This window comes from Pinus tabuliformis, chromosome 1_2 (assembly GCF_031772625.1).
Source record: "Pinus tabuliformis cultivar Carrire ecotype Pingquan chromosome 1_2, CPIR1, whole genome shotgun sequence".
NCBI classification, from domain to species: domain Eukaryota; kingdom Viridiplantae; phylum Streptophyta; class Pinopsida; order Pinales; family Pinaceae; genus Pinus; species Pinus tabuliformis.
The window spans coordinates 1,261,920,688-1,261,943,209 of record NC_142298.1 but is presented as its reverse complement, the minus strand read 5'-3'; positions in this window follow the sequence as shown (position 1 = coordinate 1,261,943,209).

Genomic DNA, 22,522 nt, shown 5'->3' with positions numbered 1-22,522 from the left:
TCACGCAGAGGGTAGTTGCCTCTGTTCTTATAAATAAAGCGTGTGCCAACGCTTATAGATTAGCTTTTGAATCTTGTAATTGCTGCGCTGATTTTGTTATAAAAACTCTGTTTTAGAAGGTTGTTCCTACATCACTTTTCACTGTATTTTGACATGCTGGTTTTATAAAAAGAAGACTGTTTATGTTCACTTTTCGTAGCTGATCTTTTAGTTGGTTGCGTGGATGGAGGGCCCCCATCTATGACAACCCGTGTACATAGTGTTTGATTTCATTTTCCTGCTTTCAGCAATTTCTATTTCTTTCATCATGTATAATAGCGTACCATTTGATTTCATGTCATTTCATTTCCAGCATTTATTTTAAACTGATCAGTATTGTTTTTTGCAGGTTTTTAACCCGGGATTGTTTTTTCTTTGTGTATTTGCTTTATATCTGATGGTATTTTTAGTTGTCATATTCATAGTTGCTACCTTTACTTTGATTTTCTAGCTTAAATTCTAGTTTAGTTTCTCAAGCTGTATGCTAACACATTGATGGCCTCTTTATCATAAGTTGTTTATCTTTAAGAGATCAGAATACTAATAAATTACAGCTTGCTTTGAGTAGCTTTTGGCTTATATCACTAACTCTTTCTTCACTTGTTACACATAACAATGTATGTTGGAAGCAGAATGCTGGAGAAAGGCACAGTGGTGTTATAATTTGTCATTTAGAGCTTTATCACTTTTTAGACTTATCTCTAACTACTTCCTAATCGTGTTTTACATAGTACCATATGTTGGAAGCAGAGAGTTAGGAAGAGATGAACATTATCAATGGTTTTTAAAGTGATTTTCTTACCTTTTTATTTGCAGCAACATGAGTAGTGACTAGTGCCATTAGAAAGTGGTTCTATGCTTTCAGTTCATTTAAAGTTATTTTTTTCTTTCAATCTCTTTCTTTGCAAAGTTTAGAAGGTAGTTAGAAACCACCAGTAACACACACTCACTCATTTAGAAATCACCTTACACACACTATCACTCATCTGTTTATAAAATCATCACTCCATCTTAGGAAGTTAAAATTGACCACAAACAACACCCCAAAATGACAAAAAGATCTAAGAGGTTTCTTAAGTACATATAGTACACCTTCACTTCATCAGCTTACGAGCTCCTGGTTGACAATTTATGATAGCAATTTAGACAACACTAAATTAACTAAACAAGTACTGAGGGGGTTGTTCCTAGATCAACTTCTTGGATAATGAGCTGAAGTCGACAAGAAGCGATCCGTCAAAGGAGGGCCTTAATGAATCCCACATCAGTGACACGGAACGGAGCTAATGATTTTAGTGGAGGTGAAAACGATCTGTGAAATATGATTCAGGGTGGCAATCATGGGTGCATGAAGGATAATGTATGGCAGTGGATGGGACACGGTTGACTCTTTCTGAACAACATCTCTTGAACATATAACGACACTGATGTGATGGATCGGTAGCATTACCCCAAATGTGGATGGTTTGGCGAGGACCATGGTGATGAGACCGGTGAATGAAACAACCCAACCCGATGTGATACGGAGGACAAAGTGTCATGTTCAAGAGCGACTTGCTACCATTAAAGCTTTGAGGTTCTCCCAATTTTTCCCCACTCATTTCTGACCAGTACCTCTTTATTTTTGTCAATCTTGAGGAGGATAACATATGCTTGTTCTATAACCTGCCCTTCGGGCAAGCCCATCGCTATGTTTTAACGAGCCTAGCGATAGGGAAACTCGTTCTCGTCTAAAGACAAGTTTGTCGCTATTTAATCATTTTAACGAGTCTAACGACAAGGAAAACTCGGTCCTTTTCATTTTTAGAGAGTCTGAAAAGGTACAGAAAGTTAACTCCAAAATTCCTTTCTCGTCATATAATCCCTTAAGTCCGAAAAAGTATAAAACAATACAGAAGGGATGAGTTTTCGATAACTTTAACGAGCCGACTAAAACAAGCGCTCGACCTTTTTGTGTAATAATCCCTCAGGTCCAAAAATATTAAAATCTAGAGGAGGGATAGCTCTTCCAGTCATTTTAACGAGCTGGAAGGCCAAAACTCGGAAAACTTTTCATATTTTACGAGTCAGATGAAAAGAGCTCAAAGAAGACTCGTCTTTTGACGAACGAGTGATAAACAGGGATAGCAGCAGATTCCAGGTACAGGTTGGAATTTTCCAATCACGGCAGTGTCACAAGGATGGCTAAGTGAAATCACTCTTCGCAGCTGTTCCTCAAAATGGGTAAACAATCATATGGAGGTGAACAATTGGCCAAATCGAATGGAGGTGACGGGTGAAAACACGACCAAAGCTTTTTATGGCTAATAAATTTACGATCACAATGGTTATTTACCGGAATAGGTTCATTTTTTATTTAAAAATGAGCTTGAACTCTGGGGGAAACATTGCTCACTGCTTTTATTTATTTTTTAACGAGCATGAAGACCGCGTTAAAACTGCTCAGATCTTGCGTTTATTTTTTAACGAGCATGAACTTTATGCTAAAACTGCTCGATCTTGCGTTTATTTTTTAACGAGCATGAACTTTATGCTAAAACTGCTCGATTATATGGTCAAATTTTGATTTTTTACCATTACTAGCTTTTCTCTTTTCAAATATAGTACTGCTTTTTCAATTGCTACAACAAACTTTGTTAGAAATGAATAATATTTGCATGAAAATGAGATTATAACCCTAATATTTCACTTTAAACTGTGTAAAAAGCCATTAAAAGGTGTTTTTACCTCTCATTTACCATTTCATTTGCATTTGGTTTGTTGGAGCTCTGGAGGTGCCTCTTCCCCCTTGATTTTCACCAGCTGATTCCGGGAGATTCTGCGGACGATTTTCGGCGCCGTCTGGACCAGGTAGGAGCTAAACCCTAGCTCTTTCTTTTCATGGTTTCATTTTCCTGTTTCATGCATGTTTTCCAGTATTTCTGAGCCCCTGGGGTTTTGCCAGGGCGCCCTAGGATCAGCGCAGGTTCCCCTTTCGAAACCTACGCTGAAGGTCAAGCTGCCTTAAGGCAGCGTGACCCTCAGCGCAAGTGGGAGACTTTCTGCCTGCGCTAGGCTCAAAAACTGAGTTTTTTAGGTCATTTTTTTTTTTTTGATGATTTTTTCGCCAGTTTTTCATCAAAGTCAGGAACTTACTCCTTCTCTTGTTTGCTTTGCAGGGAACTTTGAACAAAATGTCCCTTACATGGCGAGAACGAGAACATGAAGAGGAGGACATGATTGCCCTCCATGACCCTGTCACGGTGAACGCGTTGCGGAACTGTGGCCTGCTGAAGTTCTTCCGTATCTCTAGTATGAGAGCACAGATTTCTTTGCTGCAGTACATGCTTGATGCTTGGGATCCTGTTAACCAAGTGTTCCAGATTAGGGGAAAGGCCATCCCCTTGACCATAGAGGACATGTACTTCTTGACTGGACTGTCAAGACGAGGTGCCCCCATTTCCTTGTCAGGTACGGCCCGGGGGACTGATTCCACTAGAGATTATGTCCGCTAGTATTGTAGGGAAGGTTCTCAGCCAAGCAGATACGGCAAGATTGTTATCCGTGAGATTACTGATCGGGCTCTCAGGTCCATTCTGTTCACTATTGGTAGGATGGCCGGTAGTGCAGCTCTACATGTTGCCAACAGGTCTTATATGCAGCACGCCTTGGAGTGTCTCCAACCGAAAGTATTCAACTGGTGTGATGCAGTACTTGTTCAGATGAAAAGTCAATTGACCAAGGTAAAGGACGGGAAGCTGAAGAACTTTGGATTCGGTTCTATTCTGATTGCCTTCGCCTTGGAGAGAATTCCACTGATGCAGCCTCAGTACATCATACTCGACTTGCCTTCTCCGACCGAGCCACGCATGCAAAGGTGGGTCGACCACATGTCTAGGCATGCTGGTCAACCTCAGATTACTTTTACTGAGGCCTTCTTTAGGTGGTTCGAGCGCCAGGAGATGGCATTTTCCGAGTATCCATATGTGGGTATGGATTTCTGAGGTGATCCAGATTTGGTGCTACAGGATGGCGAACAGTGGGGCGCCATTGGTAAACTCCTTGACCATATTACTGTATACTGTTCTTATTCATAATGTTGCTGTGCTTTATTCTATCAAGACTTTTAATTGTACTCTTGGGTGCATGCAGATATTGGTCCTGTTCGTCCAGCAGTTCGTCCGAGATCGCCAGTTGCTGCCCCGGCAGTGGAGCCGGATAGGAGAGTTGTTATTCGCGATCTTGACGACACTTAGACCCTTACAGCTGTGCAGGAGCAGGTTGAGAGCCTTACTCGCGGTCTTCCGGATGTACAGATTGACGAGTTACCTTTACAGCTGCAACGGCATACTATTGGCGTGCCTAGACAATGGACTCATCTCTTGTGCATGATTGCACAGGCCGTGACGTACTATCATGAGCACCACTAGGCTAGGGTGCCCCCTAGCATCTTTTTTAGTTTTTAGGTCATATGACCAATTTTGTCTTAGTTACAGAACATTATGTATGAACTTATATAAACAGCTTATACGTATTTTGATTTTCGGGTTTTATTCTGGTTGATTTATGTGATCCATATGTACAATTTGTGATGATGTGTCCTTTTTATAAATGTTGCAAATGTCTATCTAACACATAGTTCGCTAATGAGTCAGTTAATGTGTTTAAGTTTCTTGAAATATGTTGATATTGAATTGAATCAAATCGTCTTTCCAAGATCTTAACCCTTAGGAACATGCGATAAATAGCTGGATTGCGAACAGAATAAATACCATTGAGTTGTAGTATTACGAGTTGTGAGTCTAGCCTGACAATTAGTCGGCATATGCCACGTGTGATGGCATCAGAGAGTAGTTCTATCAACACGCTATACTTAGCGATGTTATTCGTTGATTTCCCAATACATACACCTCTGAAACTTACTAACTCGCCGTTTGGATCAAAAATGGCCCAGGCTGTAGAAGATAAGTTCCGCGAACTACGACTCGCTCCGTCGGCATATCCAACACATGTCCCCAGAAGGTTCGACGTCTGCAATAAATGAAAAGGTGGATCACTCGACCAAAACAAACACTTTAGCGAAAACAAAATACAACAAAAGCATGCAGGTTACTATTAAGCATAGTAACGCTTGAGGTACAACCCGTTGGGGGGCTGCGCCAGTGGAATCCCATCGTAATCCATTAACTCGTAGGCTCCTTTTGCTAGCACCCTTTTAACAATATAGGGGCCCATCCATAAGGACTTGAATTTACCTGCTCCCAATTTATCGGATTCTTGGTCATAAACCAAGACCAAATCACCTTCTGAGAAGACACAGGGTTTGACATTTTTATCGAACTGAGCCTTGACTCGTTTCTTATGGGCTTCGTTAGCCAAAGCGGCATCACGACGGGTTTCATCCAACTGGATTAATTCCAAGAAACGAGCCTCTTCTTCTGAAGTTCCGGGGAGAAGATCGACTGCGAGTTTAAGCGACGAAATTTCGCACTGGATCGGCAAGACTGCTTCCAGGCCATACACCAGTTGAAAAGGTGTGAACCCGGTTGCGTACTTTACCGACGTTCGGTAAGCCCATAAGGCTGAGTACAGGATTAGGTGCCACCTTCTTTTATGAACCCCAATCATCCTTTGCAACATACGCTTCAGGACCTTCTTGATTGCCTCAACTTGTCCGTTGGCTTGCGGATAATATGGGGTAGAGCTGTCGTGAGGTAGCCCTAGCTTGGTAGCTAATTCGACCATCATGTGATTGCGAAAATGTGACCCATGATCTGTAACTATAGCCTGTGGTACGCCGAACCTGGCGACTACATGATTGAAAAAGAAAAGGGCAGCTATTTCACCAGTGCTATCCAATGTAGGCATCGCCTCGGCCCATTTGGTAAAATAGTCAACAGCGACTATAATATACCCATGCCCCCCGGTCGAGGTGGGGTTACATTGCATGAAATCGATGCCCCACTTGGCGAAAGGCCCAACAGCAACTATCGGCTGTAAAGGTGTGGGTGGTCGTCTGGTTTTGCTATCAAAGATTTGACAAGCATGGCAACTTCTGACTGCGGTTATGCAATCTTTGAACATGGTTGGCCAGAAGTATCCTGCTCGTAAGATTCTTTGTGCTGTTGCATATCCAGACTGATGCCCCCCACACGCGCCTGAATGACAATCATTCAGGGCTTTTTCGGCCTCGTCATGGGTAAGGCACCTCCTCAGAACTGTATCGACACCACGACGGTAAAGTGTATCACCGACGATCATGTAGTCTTTTGCTTGGTATCGTATACGTTTTTGTTCGGAGCGAGAGGTGTTAGGCCTGAAATTTTGGGTTAGGAGATAAACTATGATATCTCCATACCACTCATCGCTTACAGATATCAGAAACAAACTTTCGTCCACGATTGACTCTTCTGATGTTTCATCGTTAGACGAGGATGGTAGATCGCACAATAATTCTGCGAAAACTAGAGCTTTCTTTGATTTGGATTTCACAAATTCCAGATCAAACTCTTGAAGGATCGCTATCCATTTTGAATATTTGCCCCCCAGCAACTGTCGCGACAGTATATAAGTCATGGGGTTGCAATCTGACAAGATGGTAGTTTTCCGAAAGAAGACATAATGTCGAAACCTTTGAATCGCTTGAACAGCTGCAAGCGCTAGTTTTTCAACATAAGAATATTTACTTTCTGTATCATTTAAGTTTTTACTTAAATAATAGATAGGATGTTTGATTCCATCAACTTCTTGAACTAAAACCATCGCAATGGTCGTATCCGCTGCAGCCAGATACAGGTTAAAATCTCTTTGATAGTCCGGGGCGTACATTAATGATGCTTTTACTAGACAATCTTTCAGAGCATCAAAGGAAGCTTGCGCCACCTGGTCCCAGACAAAAGGTACATCCTTTTTCAAAAGACGAGTATAACCCTTAGCAAGTTCTGCGTAATTTGGAATGAACCTCCTCAGAAAGTTTGCTTTCCCTTGGAGTTTCTGAATCTGAAGCAAATTCGAAGGAGGAGGCAAATTAATGATTGCCTGAACCTTACAGGGGTCAAGACGAATCCCATCCTTAGAGACTACAAAGCCAAGTAAACGACCAGAACCGACGCAAAACACATATTTGTGTGGATTGAGTCTTATCTTGTAGTGTCGACAACGTAGAAATATCGCTCTTAAATGCTGCGGATGATCAGTCCGCTTTCGCGAATGAGCCGGAAGATCGTCGAGATAAGGTTGAACAATGTTCTTGATGTCATTGAAGGCATAATTCATCTCCCTCTCAAACGTCGCCCCTGCGTTCTTTAAACCAAAGGGTAATTTTCGATAAGCGAATGTGCCCCACGGACAAATAAATGCAGTCTTTGACTGGTCCTGTGGGCGGATATTTATTTGATTATACTCGGAAAATGCATCCATAAATGAAAATATTTCACATCCGGCGCATTCATCAATTATCTGGTCGATGAAGGGTGTAGGGTAGTTGTCCTTCGGACAAGCTTGGTTTACATCCCTATAATCAACACACACTCTAATTGTCCCTTGTTTTTTCATAACAGGGACAATATTCGATACCCAATCGGTTAGAGGAACCGGGTAGATGAATCCAGCATGGAGGAGTTTTTCAACTTCTGCCTTAATGGCAGCGGCTTTCTTCGGGTGCACTTGCCGAAGTCGTTGCCTTACTGGTTTGACATCAGGATACATTTTAATTTAATGTTCAATGATACTCGAGTCAATGCCTGGCATTTCTTCATATGACCAAGCAAAGACATCTCTAAATTCACGAAAAAGAGCGTTATATATTTCCAGTTCTGAAGGGGAACAACCTTTGCCGACATAAATATTCTCTACAACATCTGTTTTAGTCGAGATATTTATGGCTATAGTCTCTTCAATATTGGATAGGTTCTGCTCGAAATCCACCGTGTTTACAGCATTTGTTAGGAATTCAAAAACTGAAGGGTGATAAAGGTCACTTTGAGTATCTTCTTCATATTCCGGAAGAAGGAAACGATGGTGGTGATCATTCCATGGTGTCCCCTCAATCATCATTGATTGTAAGATTCCTTCGTCAGTCCCATGTACTTTCGACCAAGGATCTAATGAGGTACCATATTCTCTAGACCTATCTACCCAAACGCTTGATGAGCGTTGATTTGGGCTCGCCTCCCATGCTTGAAACATTGATTGCTACAATATTTCTAAAGGGCTTGGGGGCAAAACCATTGAATGATCCATGTTGACCTTCGTGGAAGATATCATGTTGCAGGTTGCTATAAACAATACGTTTCCTGTATAAATAGGGGGTGGTAGCACAAAAGTTCCCATCAATGTGGGGTCTTTCAATAATCCTACTCCGATATCTTGAATTGAATGGTTGCTCTCATGGATCATGGGAATGCTTCCTGTAACTTGTGAACCATTAGGGAGGAAATTCTGTTGGTCGACGATCATAATCCCTCCTTCAAACGGGAATGCGATCTTCCTAAAATAAGTCGACACGACAGCTACCATGGCATAAATCCATGGTCTACCTAGTAGGATGTTATAGTCAAGATTTCCATCAATGACTTCTACATCAATTTCTACTGTTTTTCCTCCTAGTTCAACTTTCAAGTTATTAAGGATACCGTAAGGGGTATAAGTCCTTCCGTCGAAAGCTTTTAATGTCGTCGATGATCGTGACAAGGTTGGAGATCCTAAAGTTTTCCAGCAACTCATTGACATAATACATGTCGAGGCTCCCTCATCAATTATCGTTCTGTGAACAGTTTTGTTGAGTGCTTTCACTTGAATAAGGAAAGCTAGCTGAGCTGGTAACTGAGGATCATATCCCTTGTGATCAAAGGATACAAGATTGGAATCCTTAGGATCAACCCCACCAATTGCCGATAACAATGCCTGCCTTTGGGTTGGACAATTTTGTAGCACTTCAAGAGTCGACATAGCGGATGGCGATTGGGCCAAATCTTCCACTATGTTATAATGTTGCGCCGCTCTGGCGCGAGGATTAAATGTCGACTTGTGTACTACACCCTTTGGCGGTTTTATTGTTAATTCAAGGATGGTGGGCGTTACAACTTCTGTCGAAGTTGTTGTCGAACTACTTGGTTGATCTTTACCTTTTTCGTTCGACAGCTGAGGATTCCCATAATCTTTGTTTCTTGTTGAAATCAAAGCATCATTCTGCTGTTTCGAAACCGACAACATAAGGACTTGCGACGGGGAAGCATTTCCACTATCAACCAGATTTTGACCTGGGTTGGGAAATGGATCAGTTAACACAGCTGATGTTTGGGAACTTTTAAAGAACCTCTTTAACTCATCTTTGAATGGGCAATTCTTTGTGCCATGATCCTTATCATCACATATTAGACATGGATAATTTTGTTTCCCTTTCCCAGGAGGGTTTGAAGAATTTTTTCCAGGGGATGACTCACCCTGTTTCTTCTTCTTCCCTTTGTTTTGTTTCTTCTTGCTTCCTGGTTGATTGGTTTCTTTGCCTTTATCTTCTGATACGACATTTACTTCCGAAGCAAGAATTTCTTCTTTTGCATTTTGGTCCGAATTCTTACGGGATTTCTTTGACGAACCCCTTGTCGATTTCGTGTTTGCCGTGCCAATCACGCCGTCACCGGCATGAGAGTCACTATTTGATTTAGGAGGGGGAGGAATTGAAAATTCCGGTCTAGGGGCGTCAGGTATTTTGTCATAGAGCGTGCCGGACTGAGTATAAACTAAGTCCAAATACTGCGCACGAGCAATGACTTGCTCCTCTGTTACGACTCCCCCCTTGGCCACATCTTCCGTAATAACTGGAAGTAATGACTTTATAAACCATTCAGCTAATAACTGATCGGGAACATACGTTTTCACCATCCTACGACGACGACGCCACTCATGTATATGATCAGATATATGGGTAGCAGTTGTCTGTTTGAAGTTGGTTAATATTTCTGTTCCTGTTTCATACCTTATCGGTAATTGAAAGTGGGTTAAGAAAGTCGTGGCTAGGGAACTAAAATTGTCGAAAGAGGCTCTTGGCAATTCAATATACCATTTAGCCGCTGGACCTGTCAATGTCCTCTAAAAAAGGCGAAGCCTTATCGAATCGTCGTTAAGGGTGTTCGACGAACACCACAGATGAAAAGTCATCACGTGATTCGACGGGTCTTCACCTGGATTTCCATTGAATTTAGGAATGTCAGATGGAAGTTTATGAGGAATCGCTGGCCACCAAGGGGCATAAGCAATCGGATCGTTCGTTAACCGGTGTAAATCGTGTAACTCTAAAGTTGCCACGAATGGTAACTGTTGATTCAGGTTAGGCGAAGCGTAACCAGGGTACGATGGAATCGCTTGAGCAGTGGGTCTTTGCATACCAGTATAATGTAATTGATGTTGGTATGACTGATACGGCTGGTGGACTTGACCACTGTAAAGTGGTTGGTTTTGACCGTTTTGGATATACGGTTGTCCACTGTTCGCAAATATCTGTTGCTCAGAACCTTGGTACACTTGCTGGAACTGCGGTTGTTGGTATTGCACAAGCCACGGTTGTGACGCCATGTTCTGTTGCGCCATGCTAACCATTGGACCAAGGTGTGGGGTAATTGTACCCGTTTGTACTTGTGTCGTCCCACCAGTTGGCGATTGTGGTTGTGACCCATGGTCAAGCGATTGTTGCATTACAACCTGAGAAATCTGAGGTTGACATGTAACAGGTATCGCTTGAACTTGCGACACGGTTACAATAGCCGGTGTGGTTGGGATGTTCGTCACAGGTACACACTGTTGCATAGAATATACAATTCTTGGTTGTTGAGGTAGCATAGGTACCCAACTACTTGATGCAATTCCAGTATAACCTGAACATGGTTGTGAACTCACGTATGGGTACCCTCCCGGAGGGGGTAATGAAAGGGCATACTGCCCCCCATACGGTATCAATCCAGAACTCAAGGGGATTGATGGCCCAGATTGACCTCCAAATGGATCAATTTGGCGAGTTTCAACATAAGAATTACCGGGTATTACTCCGGATGAACAAACTGGAACAGACCATACTGTCGAAATAGTCCCTTGGTGGACTCCTTCTAGCGGTTGAGAGCTAGTTGGGACAGTTGGCATGCCGGCAAACATCGTCGGAGTGATGGCAGGGACTTCTGTTGTCGCTGTGTCATTTGACACAGTCCTAGATGATGACGATTGTTCAGACATCTTAAGTCTATCCAATAGATTGCCTAGCGATTCTACAGGAACTTCCACTTGTGGTGGATTAACTTCTAATGAAGAAAATAGAGTGACCCCGACTCCAAAATGAGTTGGAGTACTTGCTTGCGGATCCTCTGCAATTTCCTCTATCGCAATCAAACCCGGTGGAAGAGGAAGACCGTCAGGTCCGTAAAATATTTCTGGTGCCGAAGAAGTGGTTGTTTCAACAGCGACAGTTGTGTGAGGAACAAAACTCTCTGGACCGGTTACAGATGGAACTGGTTCAGTTATACAAGTATTTGCCCCCAGACTAGGATCAGTATTACTGTCCTTCTGTGGCTGTTGAACTTCTTCTATAGAGGCAGGGTTTCCATAAATGTTTGGAGTAACCGGAACCTCAGATGTAGTTGGAACACTTGTTCTAACTTTCAAAGGAGATTTTGAACCGGTTAAACGAGTTCGCTTTGCCCGTACTGTTTTCGATTCCGGAGACAAAGACGGTTGACTCGTAAGCCTCCGCGAACGACGGGGTTTCAATTGACTTTCTTCCACGATTGCGGATTACTCGATCAACTAAAATATTAAAAGGGGAAAATTGTGTTTCCGAATTGAATGAATTTTATTAGACGCTTTTAGAAACAACTTGCTTTTTCACTTTTTAAGAGTCGAGAAAAAGCTAAAGATGACTCTAGTCTCCTTCGATGTATTAACGAGCCCGAAGTGACAAATGCTCGGTTGGACTTTTTCAGTTATAGAGTTTGAAAAAGGCCAAAAGAAACTGCTCTGGAGATCTAGGCAGAGGGTGTGCCAAACCTTTCGCAAAACCACAGAATACGTTTTACGGTACGGGTGGTCGATCTTCGTGAATGCTGTGTTCACTACATTGCGATCAGTAGGGCGGCCGACACGGCTTCCTAAGGATAAAAGATATATGCCTATAGGGGTCTCCCAATATATACGCGACGGTACGTGGGAGCACAAGTCTGTATTAGTGCCACCGACTCTCAGGAGGAATCACCCAGCTTCGTCGAGATCGATAGTCACTACGTTTAACGACGCCGGAACACGTCTCTAGCTTAGACCTCTATGTGTTTGCGTTATGTTTCAAAGCGTTGTTAGGTTCATTCAATATATTTTAAGTTGATCTTTTTAAAGTTTGCCTTTCAAGGTTCACCACGAGATGTATTGATACAAATTCCTAAATGCAGTCTAAGATGAGAAGCAAGATTTTTCAATCTTTTCGACTTATGAAAAATCTTAACTACTGAGGGAAAAGAGAGACAAAAATATTTTCACACAGATCAAAGAGCACTCGCTAATGCACTTTTTCCCTAAATCAACAAGCAAACTTATATGCAAAATGCAAAATGCAGATATTTCTTTTCTCTTTCTTAATGTTTGTGCGACACAAAAAGAAAGTTGTTGTATAACTTTGAATTCAATTTCAAGTGAAAGCAAACAAGCTTGTCCAAAATCAAAAGACACCTTAAGATTTACTTGTTTCGACACTAGAAATATATAAATTCAAACCATATGATGAAAATAAATGCTCAATCAGCTATGAACAGCAAATAAACTAACTCTTAAGATCAAAACGACACTTAATCACAGGTCTAGATCTAAGAGGCCACAGCAAGACTAGTTCACTTTCGTTATGGGAAACTGTAAATGATACAAGAAATACACAAAGAACAAACACAGTTTCTTTATACAACCGAGGTGGAATAGTGGCAAGGAAAGTTGGTTTCATATAGGCACATTGACTGGTAACAAGCAACAAAACAAGAGTGAAAACAGGGCAAGAAACAGCAGGAAACCCCAGTAGCACAAGGCAAGACTGGTCCAGCGCAGGTGATACACAGGCAGTTTGACCTTCAGCGCAGGTAACCCCTTCAGGAACTGCGCTGAAATGCAGTCAGCCTTAACACAGCCTGCACTGAAGAACGAAACTTTCGTTTCTCTTGGTTTCCGGGTCACAGATTGCTAAAAAATTCACAGTTTTTGGCCAAATCAGAAGCTATCAGTCAAGGACACACTAAGGGATGAAAAGGAGGATGAAAAGCTATCACTAAGATCTTATTAGAGTCCTTGCGGATCAGCTCTTCAAATCATAAACTTGCCCAGAAACTGAGCTAGAGTAGCTGCCCTCTACTTTGCATTTGAAAGATCCAAATGCAGTTTGATTCGGTACTCCCTTTGTTCATGAAATGAATAGCAAAAACACAAACAACCAACAAGATACGATCCCCAGTGGAGTCGCCAATTCGTTGTTGGGAAAAGTATCCAATACGGAATGACCCTATCCCACTCTAAGGGTGATAGTACCTCAGCAACAACCGAATGCAAAGCTATTCAAGATTACTTCTTTATGAGATGTAAGAGAGAGGAGAAAGAGATCCACTAATCGTTATCTTCCGCTAATGATTGATCCAATCTTCCCTCTTCGCTGCTTGCTCCCAGCTCCTTGCTCTTTCACTGGCACAGCTACACAAAGATCCTACAAAAACAAAAGAAAAGGAAACTACAAGAAGCATACATCCATAATTGATTCAAGGATTAGAATAAATTAAATATACAAGCATCAATACGCCACAGAGACACATGCATATAGAAGAACCTCAAATGCTTTATTAATGGAAGAAGTAAAGTTCTGAGAGTGTTACAACCATAAGAGGCCCAATCCAGCAACACCTCCCAGCAGAAAGAAATCTCCTCTTCACCTCCTTCAAGCAAATCACCCAATAGTTCTATACTCAAACCAACAACACTTCCTTATATTCACAAGATTCCAGCCCCCCTAGACCTCATGAGAGAGCTCTATATATAGGAGTTTTGGAGAAAGGATGAGTCAGCTTGAGGCTGGCATGAAGCTGACTAGTGCCCTCTCCCACTTCAGTTATTCTTCAGTTCCTGAGTCCACTTGGAGTTTCTTGCTTCCACTTGGAGATCTAGATCCTCTTACTCATCACAAGGCGAATTCCTTGATCCAAGTGTCATTTTGGAAGCTTCCTGGGCATTTGACACCTTGTAGAATGACTGTGCCACTTGGCCAATCTCGCCCAGTGCAGGTAGCCTTCATTAGAGTTGACATTCAGCGCAGGTACAGAGTGGAGCAGTTGACATTCAGCGCAGATGCTCAGTGGAGCAGTTGACATGATCCAGAATTAGCTTGTTTTTTAGTGTTTTTAGGTGGAGAACTGATTTTCAGTGCTGTGGTTTGCTGACCTTGTTCCTCTAGGGGTAGGAACAACATGTTTAGGGACTTTGGATCCCTTAGATTATTGACATTTCATGCTTCACGCTGTAAGGCAAAAAAATGTCTATAACAGTTGCCCCCTAAAGTATGAGGTCGTTTATCGGGTGAAATGCTTTATAAGGAGGATCCGAAGTTCAATCAATCGCTGAGAGGCGCCCTGTAATAAAATACAATACAATACATTATTTTTCATTCTGCTTTCATGATCTAGCTGAGGTGGGCATTCCCATGCTCAGCTTTATAAATTCATTTTGGTACATAGAACAGACGATCGTCTGATGGTAGACTGATAATTCTTTGCTGAAATTATCATCCTTTGAGTAGGATTATCATCTGCTGCAATGATGTACATATCAAATGTCTTTATATTTCCTGAATATATATCGCAGCCCGGATGGATGAAACTAGATCCGGGGTCTTCAAAACTCGTTCGATCTTCACTCTAAGTACAAGTCGATCCATGTGAGAATTTCGCTGAAGTCAAACATGGAAAGACATCGCTTGATTACCGGTCAATAATGTAAACCGTTAACAAGCGCGAGAGGAATCACCAATAATGAAAATGACCCTCAAGGTACTGCAGTACAATTCACGTGGTGTGAATAAACGACTTGGCGTCGAACACCACGCAAAATCTTCTGGTCAAAGGTCATTGAGGTATACCTGTCGCCAGAAGTGAGAAACTTGCCATTGAGGCATGCAAGCTTCAGAGTACTGAGGGGGTTGTTCCTAGATCAACTTCTTGGATAATGAGCTGAAGTCGACAAGAAGCGATCCGTCAAAGGAGGGCTTTAATGAATCCCACATCAGTGACACGGAACGGAGCTAATGATTTTAGTGGAGGTGAAAACGATCTGTGAAATATGATTCAGGGTGGCGATCATGGGTGGATGAAGGATAATGTATGGCAGTGGATGGGACACGGTTGACTCTTTCTGAACAACATCTCTTGAACATATAACGACACTGATGTGATGGATCGGTAGCATTACCCCAAATGTGGATGGTTTGGCGAGGACCATGGTGATGAGACCGGTGAATGAAACAACCCAAGCCGATGTGATACGGAGGACAAAGTGTCATGTTCAAGAGCGACTTGCTACCATTAAAGCTTTGAGGTTCTCCCAATTTTTCCCCACTCATTTCTGACCAGTACCTCTTTATTTTTGTCAAGCTTGAGGAGGATAACATATGCTTGTTCTATAACCTGCCCTTCGGGCAAGCCCATCGCTATGTTTTAACGATCCTAGCGATAGGGAAACTCGTTCTCGTCTAAAGACAAGTTTGTCGCTATTTAATCATTTTAACGAGTCTAACGACAAGGAAAACTCGGTCCTTTTCATTTTTAGAGAGTCTAAAAAGGTACAGAAAGTTAACTCCAAAATTCCTTTTTCGTCATCTAATCCCTTAAGTCCGAAAAAGTATAAAACAATACAGAAGGGATGAGTTTTCGATAACTTTAACGAGCCGAATAAAACAAGCGCTTGACCTTTTGTGTAATAATCCCTCAGGTCCAAAAAGATTAAAATCTAGAGGAGGGATAGCTCTTCCAGTCATTTTAACGAGCTGGAAGGCCAAAACTCGGCAAACTTTTCATATTTTACGAGTCAGATGAAAAGAGCTCAAAGAAGACTCGTCTTTTGAGGAACGAGTGATAAACAGGGATAGCAGCAGATTCCAGGTACAGGTTGGAATTTTCCAATCACGGCAGTGTCACAAGGATGGCTAAGTGAAATCACTCTTCGCAGCTGTTCCTCAAAATGGGTAAACAATCATATGGAGGTGAACGATTGGCCAAATGGAATGGAGGTGGCGGGTGCAAACACGACCAAGGCTTGTTATGGCTAATAAATTTACGATCACAATGGTTATTTACCGGAATAGGTTCATTTTTTATTTAAAAATGAGCTTGAACTCTGGGGAAACATTGCTCACTGCTTTTATTTATTTTTTAACGAGCATGAAGACCGCGTTAAAACTGCTCGGATCTTGCGTTTATTTTTTAACGAGCATGAAATTTATGCTAAAATTGCTCGATCTTGCGTTTATTTTTTAACGAGCATGAAATTTATGCTAAAACTGCTCGATTATATGGTCAAATTTTGATTTTTTACCATTACTAACTTTTCTCTTTTCAAATATAGTACTGCTTTTTCAATTGCTACAACAAACTTTGTTAGAAATGAATAATATTTGCATGAAAATGAGATTATAACCCTAATATTTCACTTTAAACTGTGTAAAAAGCCATTAAAAGGTGTTTTTACCTCTCATTTACCATTTCATTTGCATTTGGTTTGTTGGAGCTCTGGAGGTGCCTCTTCCCCCTTGATTTTCACCAGCTGATTCCGGGAGATTCTGCGGACGATTTTCGGCGCCGTCTGGACCAGGTAGGAGCTAAACCCTAGCTCTTTCTTTTCATGGTTTCATTTTCCTGTTTCATGCCTGTTTTCCAGTATTTCTGAGCCCCTGGGGTTTTGCCAGGGTGCCCTAGGATCAGCGCAGGTTCCCCTTTCGAAACCTGCGCTGAAGGTCAAGCTGCCTTAAGGCAGCCTGACCCTCAGCGCAAGTGCGAGACTTTCTGCCTGCGCTGGGCTCAAAAACTGAGTTTTTTAGGTCATTTTTTTTTTTGATGATTTTTTCACCAGTTTTTCATCAAAGTCAGGAACTTACTCCTTCTCTTGTTTGCTTTGCAGGGAACTTTGAACAAAATGTCCCTTACATGGTGAGAACGAGAACATGAAGAGGAGGACATGATTGCCCTCCATGACCCTGTCACGGTGAATGCGTTGCGAAACTGTGGCCTGCTGAAGTTCTTCCGTATCTCTAGTATGAGAGCACAAATTTCTTTGCTGCAGTACATGCTTGATGCTTGGGATCCTGTTAACCAAGTCTTCCAGATTAGGGGAAAGGCCATCCCCTTGACCATAGAGGACATGTACTTCTTGACTGGACTGTCAAGATGAGGTGCCCCCATTTCCTTGTCAGGTACGGCCCGGGGGACTGATTCCACTAGAGATTATGTCCGCCAGTATTGTAGGGAAGGTTCTCAGCCGAGCAGAGATGGCAAGATTGTTATCCGTGAGATTACTGATCGGGCTCTCAGGTCCATTCTGTTCACTATTGGTAGGATGGCCGGCAGTGCAGCTCTACATATTGCCAACAAGTCTTATATGCAGCACGCCTTGGAGTGTCTCCAACCGAAAGTATTCAACTGGTGTGATGCAATACTTGTTCAGATGAAAAGTCAATTGACCAAGGTAAAGGACGGGAAGCTGAAGAACTTTGGATTCGGTTCTATTCTAACTGCCTTCGCCTTGGAGAGAATTCCACTGATGCAGCCTCAGTACATCATACTCGACTTGCCTTCTCCGACTGAGCCACGCATGCAAAGGTGGGTCGACCACATGTCTAGGCATGCTGGTCAACCTCAGATTACTTTTACTGAGGCCTTCTTTAGGTGGTTCGAGCGCCAGGAGATGGCGTTTTCCGAGTATCCATATGTGGGCATGGATTTCCGAGGTGATCCGGATTTGGTGCTACAGGATGGCGAACAGTGGGGCGCCATTGGTAAACTCCTTGACCATATTACTGTTTACTGTTCTTATTCATAATGTTGTTGTGCTTTATTCTATCAAGACTTTTAATTGTACTCTTGGGTGCATGCAGATATTGGTCCTGTTCGTCCAGCAGTTCGTCCGAGATCGCTAGTTGCTGCCCCGACAGTGGAGCCTGCTAGGAGAGTTGTTATTCACGATCTTGACGACACTGAGACCCTTACAGCTGTGCAGGAGCAGGTTGAGAGCCTTACTCGCGGTCTTTCGGATGTACAGATTGACGAGTTACCTTTACAGCTGCAGCGGCATACTATTGGCATGCCTAGACAATGGACTCGTCTCTTGCGCATGATTGCACAGGCCGTGACGTACTATCATGAGCACCACTAGGCTAGGGTGCCCCTTAGCATCTTTTTGAGTTTTTAGGTCATATGACCAATTTTGTCTTGGTTACAGAACATTATGTATGAACTTATATAAACAGCTTATACGTATTTTGATTTTCGGGTTTTATTCTGGTTGATTTATGTGATCCATATGTACAATTTTTGATGATGTGTCCTTTTTATAAATGTTGCAAATGTCTATCTAACACATAGTTCGCTAATGAGTCAGTTAATGTGTTTAAGTTTCTTGAAATATGTTGATATTGAATTGAATCAAATCGTCTTTCCAAGATCTTAACCCTTAGGAACATGCGATAAATAGCTGGATTGCGAACAGAATAAATACCATTTAGTTGTAGTATTACGAGTTGTGAGTCTAGCCTGACAATTAGTCGGTGTATGCCACGTGTGATGGCATCAGAGAGTAGTTCTATCAACGCGCTATACTTAGCGATGTTATTCGTTGATTGCCCAATACATACACCTCTGAAACTTACTAACTCGTCGTTTGGATCAAAAATGGCCCAGGCTGCGGAAGATAAGTTCCGCGAACTACGACTCGCTCCGTCGGCATATCCAACACATGTCCCCAGAAGGTTCGACATCTGCAATAAATGAAAAGGTGGATCACTCGACCAGAACAAACACTTTAGCGAAAACAAAATACAACAAAAGCATGCAGGTTACTATTAAGCATAGTAACGCTTGAGGTACAACCCGTTGCGGGGCTGCGCCAGTGGAATTCCATCGTAATCCATTAACTCGTAGGCTCCTTTTGCTAACACCCTTTTAACAATATAGGGGCCCATCCATAAGGACTTGAATTTACCTGCTCCCAATTTATCAGATTCTTGGTCATAAAGCAAGACCAAATCACCTTCTCAGAAGACACGAGGTTTGACATTTTTGTCGAACTGGGCCTTGACTCGTTTCTTATGGGCTTCGTTAGCCAAAGCGGCATCACGACGGGTTTCATCCAACTGGATTAATTCCAAGAAACGAGCCTCTTCTTCTGAAGTTCCGGGGAGAAGATCGACTGCGAGTTTAAGCGACGAAATTTCGCACTGGATCGGCAAGACTGCTTCCAGGCCATACACCAGTTGAAAAGGTGTGAACCCGGTTGCATTCTTTACCGACGTTCGGTAAGCCCATAAGGCTGAGTACAGGATTAGGTTCCACCTTCTTTTATGAACCCCAATCATCCTTTGCAACATACGCTTCAGGACCTTGTTGATTGCCTCAACTTGTTTGTTGGCTTGCGGATAATATGGGGTAGAGCTGTCGTGAGACAGCCCTAGCTTGGCAGCTAATTCGACCATCATGTGATTGCGAAAATGCGACCCATGATCTGTAACTATAGCCTGTGGTACGCCGAACCTGGCGACTACATGATTGAAAAAGAAAAGGGCAGCTATTTCACCAATGTTATCCAATGTAGGCATCGCCTCGGCCCATTTGGTAAAATAGTCAACAACGACTATAATATACCCATGCCCCCCGGTCGAGGTGGGGTTATATTGCATGAAATCGATGCCCCACTTGGCGAAGGGCCCAACAGCAACTATCGGCTGCAAAGGTGCGGGTGGTCGTTTGGTTTTGCTATCAAAGATTTGACAAGCATGGCAACTTCTGACTACGGTTATGCAATCTTTGAACATGGTTGGCCAGAAGTATCCTGCTCGTAAGATTCTTTGTGTTGTTGCATATCCAGACTGATGCCCCCCACACGCGCCTGAATGACAATCATTCAGGGCTTTTTCGGCCTCGTCATGGGTAAGGCACCTCCTCAGAACTGTATCGACACCACGACGGTAAAGTGTATCACCGACGATCATGTAGTCTTTTGCTTGGTATCGTATACGTTTTTGTTCGGAGCGAGAGGTGTTAGGCCTGAACTTTTGGGTTTGGAGATAAACTATGATATCTCCATACCACTCATCGCTTACAGATATCAGAAACAAACTTTCGTCCACGATTGACTCTTCCGATGTTTCATCGTTGGACGAGGATGGGAGATCGCACAATAATTCTGCGAAAACTAGAGCTTTCTTTGATTTGGATTTCACAAATTCCAGATCAAACTCTTGAAGGATCGCTATCCATTTTGAATATTTGCCCCCCAGCAACTGTCGCGACAGTATATAAGTCATGGGGTTGCAATCTGACAAGATGGTAGTTTTTCGAAAGAGGACATAATGTCGAAACCTTTGAATCGCTTGAACAGTTGCAAGCGCTAGTTTTTCAACATAAGAATATTTACTTTCTGTATCGTTTAAGTTTTTACTTAAATAATAGATAGGATGTTCAATTCCATCGACTTCTTGAACTAAAACCATCGCAATGGTCGTATCCGCTGCAGCCAGATACAGGTTAAAATCTCTTTGATAGTCTGGGGCGTACATTAATGATGCTTTTACTAGACAATCTTTCAGAGCATCAAAGGAAGCTTGCGCCACCTGGTCCCAGACAAAAGGTACATCCTTTTTCAAAAGACGAGTATAACACTTAGCAAGTTCTTCTAATTTGGAATGAACCTCCTCAGAAAGTTTGCTTTCCCTTGGAGTTTCTGAATCTAAAGCAAATTCGAAGGTGGAGGCAAATTAATGATTGCCTGAACGTTACAGGGGTCAAGACGAATCCCATCCTTAGAGACTACAAAGCCAAGTAAACGACCAGAACCGACGCAAAACACACATTTGTGTGGATTGAGTCTTATCTTGTAGTGTCGACAACGTAGAAATATCGCTCTTAAATGCTGCGGATGATCAGTCCGCTTTCGCGAATGAGCCGGAAGATCGTCGAGATAAGGTTGAACAATGTTCTTGATGTCATGGAAGGCATAATTCATCGCCCTCTCAAACGTCGCCCCTGCGTTCTTTAAACCAAAGGGTAATTTTCGATAAGCGAATGTGCCCCACAGACAAATAAATGCAGTCTTTGACTGGTCCTGTCGGCGGATATTTATTTGATTATACTCAGAAAATCCATCCATAAATGAAAAGATTTCACATCCGGCGCATTCATCAATTATCTGGTTGATGAAGGGTGTAGGGTAGTTGTCCTTCGGACAAGCTTGGTTTACATCCCTATAATCAACACACACTCTAATTGTCCCTTGTTTTTTCATAACAGGGACAATATTCGATACCCAATCGGTTAGAGGAACCGGGTAGATGAATCCAGCATAGAGGAGTTTTTCAACTTCCGCCTTAATGGCAGCGACTTTCTTCGGGTGCACTTGCCGAAGTCGTTGCCTTATTGGTTTGACATCAGGATACATTTTAATTTAATGTTCAACGATACTCGAGTCAATGCCTGGCATTTCATCATATGACCAAGCAAAGACATCTCTAAATTCACGAAAAAGAGCGTTATATATTTCCAGTTCTGAAGGGCAACAACCTTTGCCGACATAAATATTCTCTACAACATCTGTTTTAGTCGAGATATTTATGGCTATAGTCTCTTCAATATTGGATAGGTTCCGCTCGGAATCCACCGTGTTTACAGTATTTGTTAGGAATTCAAAAACTGAAGGGTGATAAAGGTCACTTTGAGTATCTTCTTCATATTCCGGAAGAAGGGAACGATGGTGGTGATCATTCCATGGTGTCCCCTCAATCATCATTGATTGTAAGATTCCTTCGTCAGTCCCATGTACTTTCGACCAAGGATCTAATGAGGTACCATATTCTCTAGACCTATCTACCCAAACGCTTGACGAGCGTTGATTTGGGCTCGCCTCCCATGCTTGAAACATTGATTGCTACAATATTTCTAAAGGGCTTGGGTGCAAAACCATTGAATGATCCATGTTGACCTTCGTGGAAGATATCATGTTGCAGGTTGCTATAAACGGTACGTTTCCTGTATAAATAGGAGGTGGTAGCGCGAAATTTCCCATCAATGTGGGGTCTTTCAATAATCCTACTCCGATATCTTGAATTGAATGGTTGCTCTCATGGATCATGGGAATGCTTCCTGTAACTTGTGAACCATTAGGGAGGAAATTCTGTTGGTCGACGATCGTAATCCCTCCTTCAAACGGGAATGCGATCTTCCTAAAATAAGTTGACACGACAGCTGCC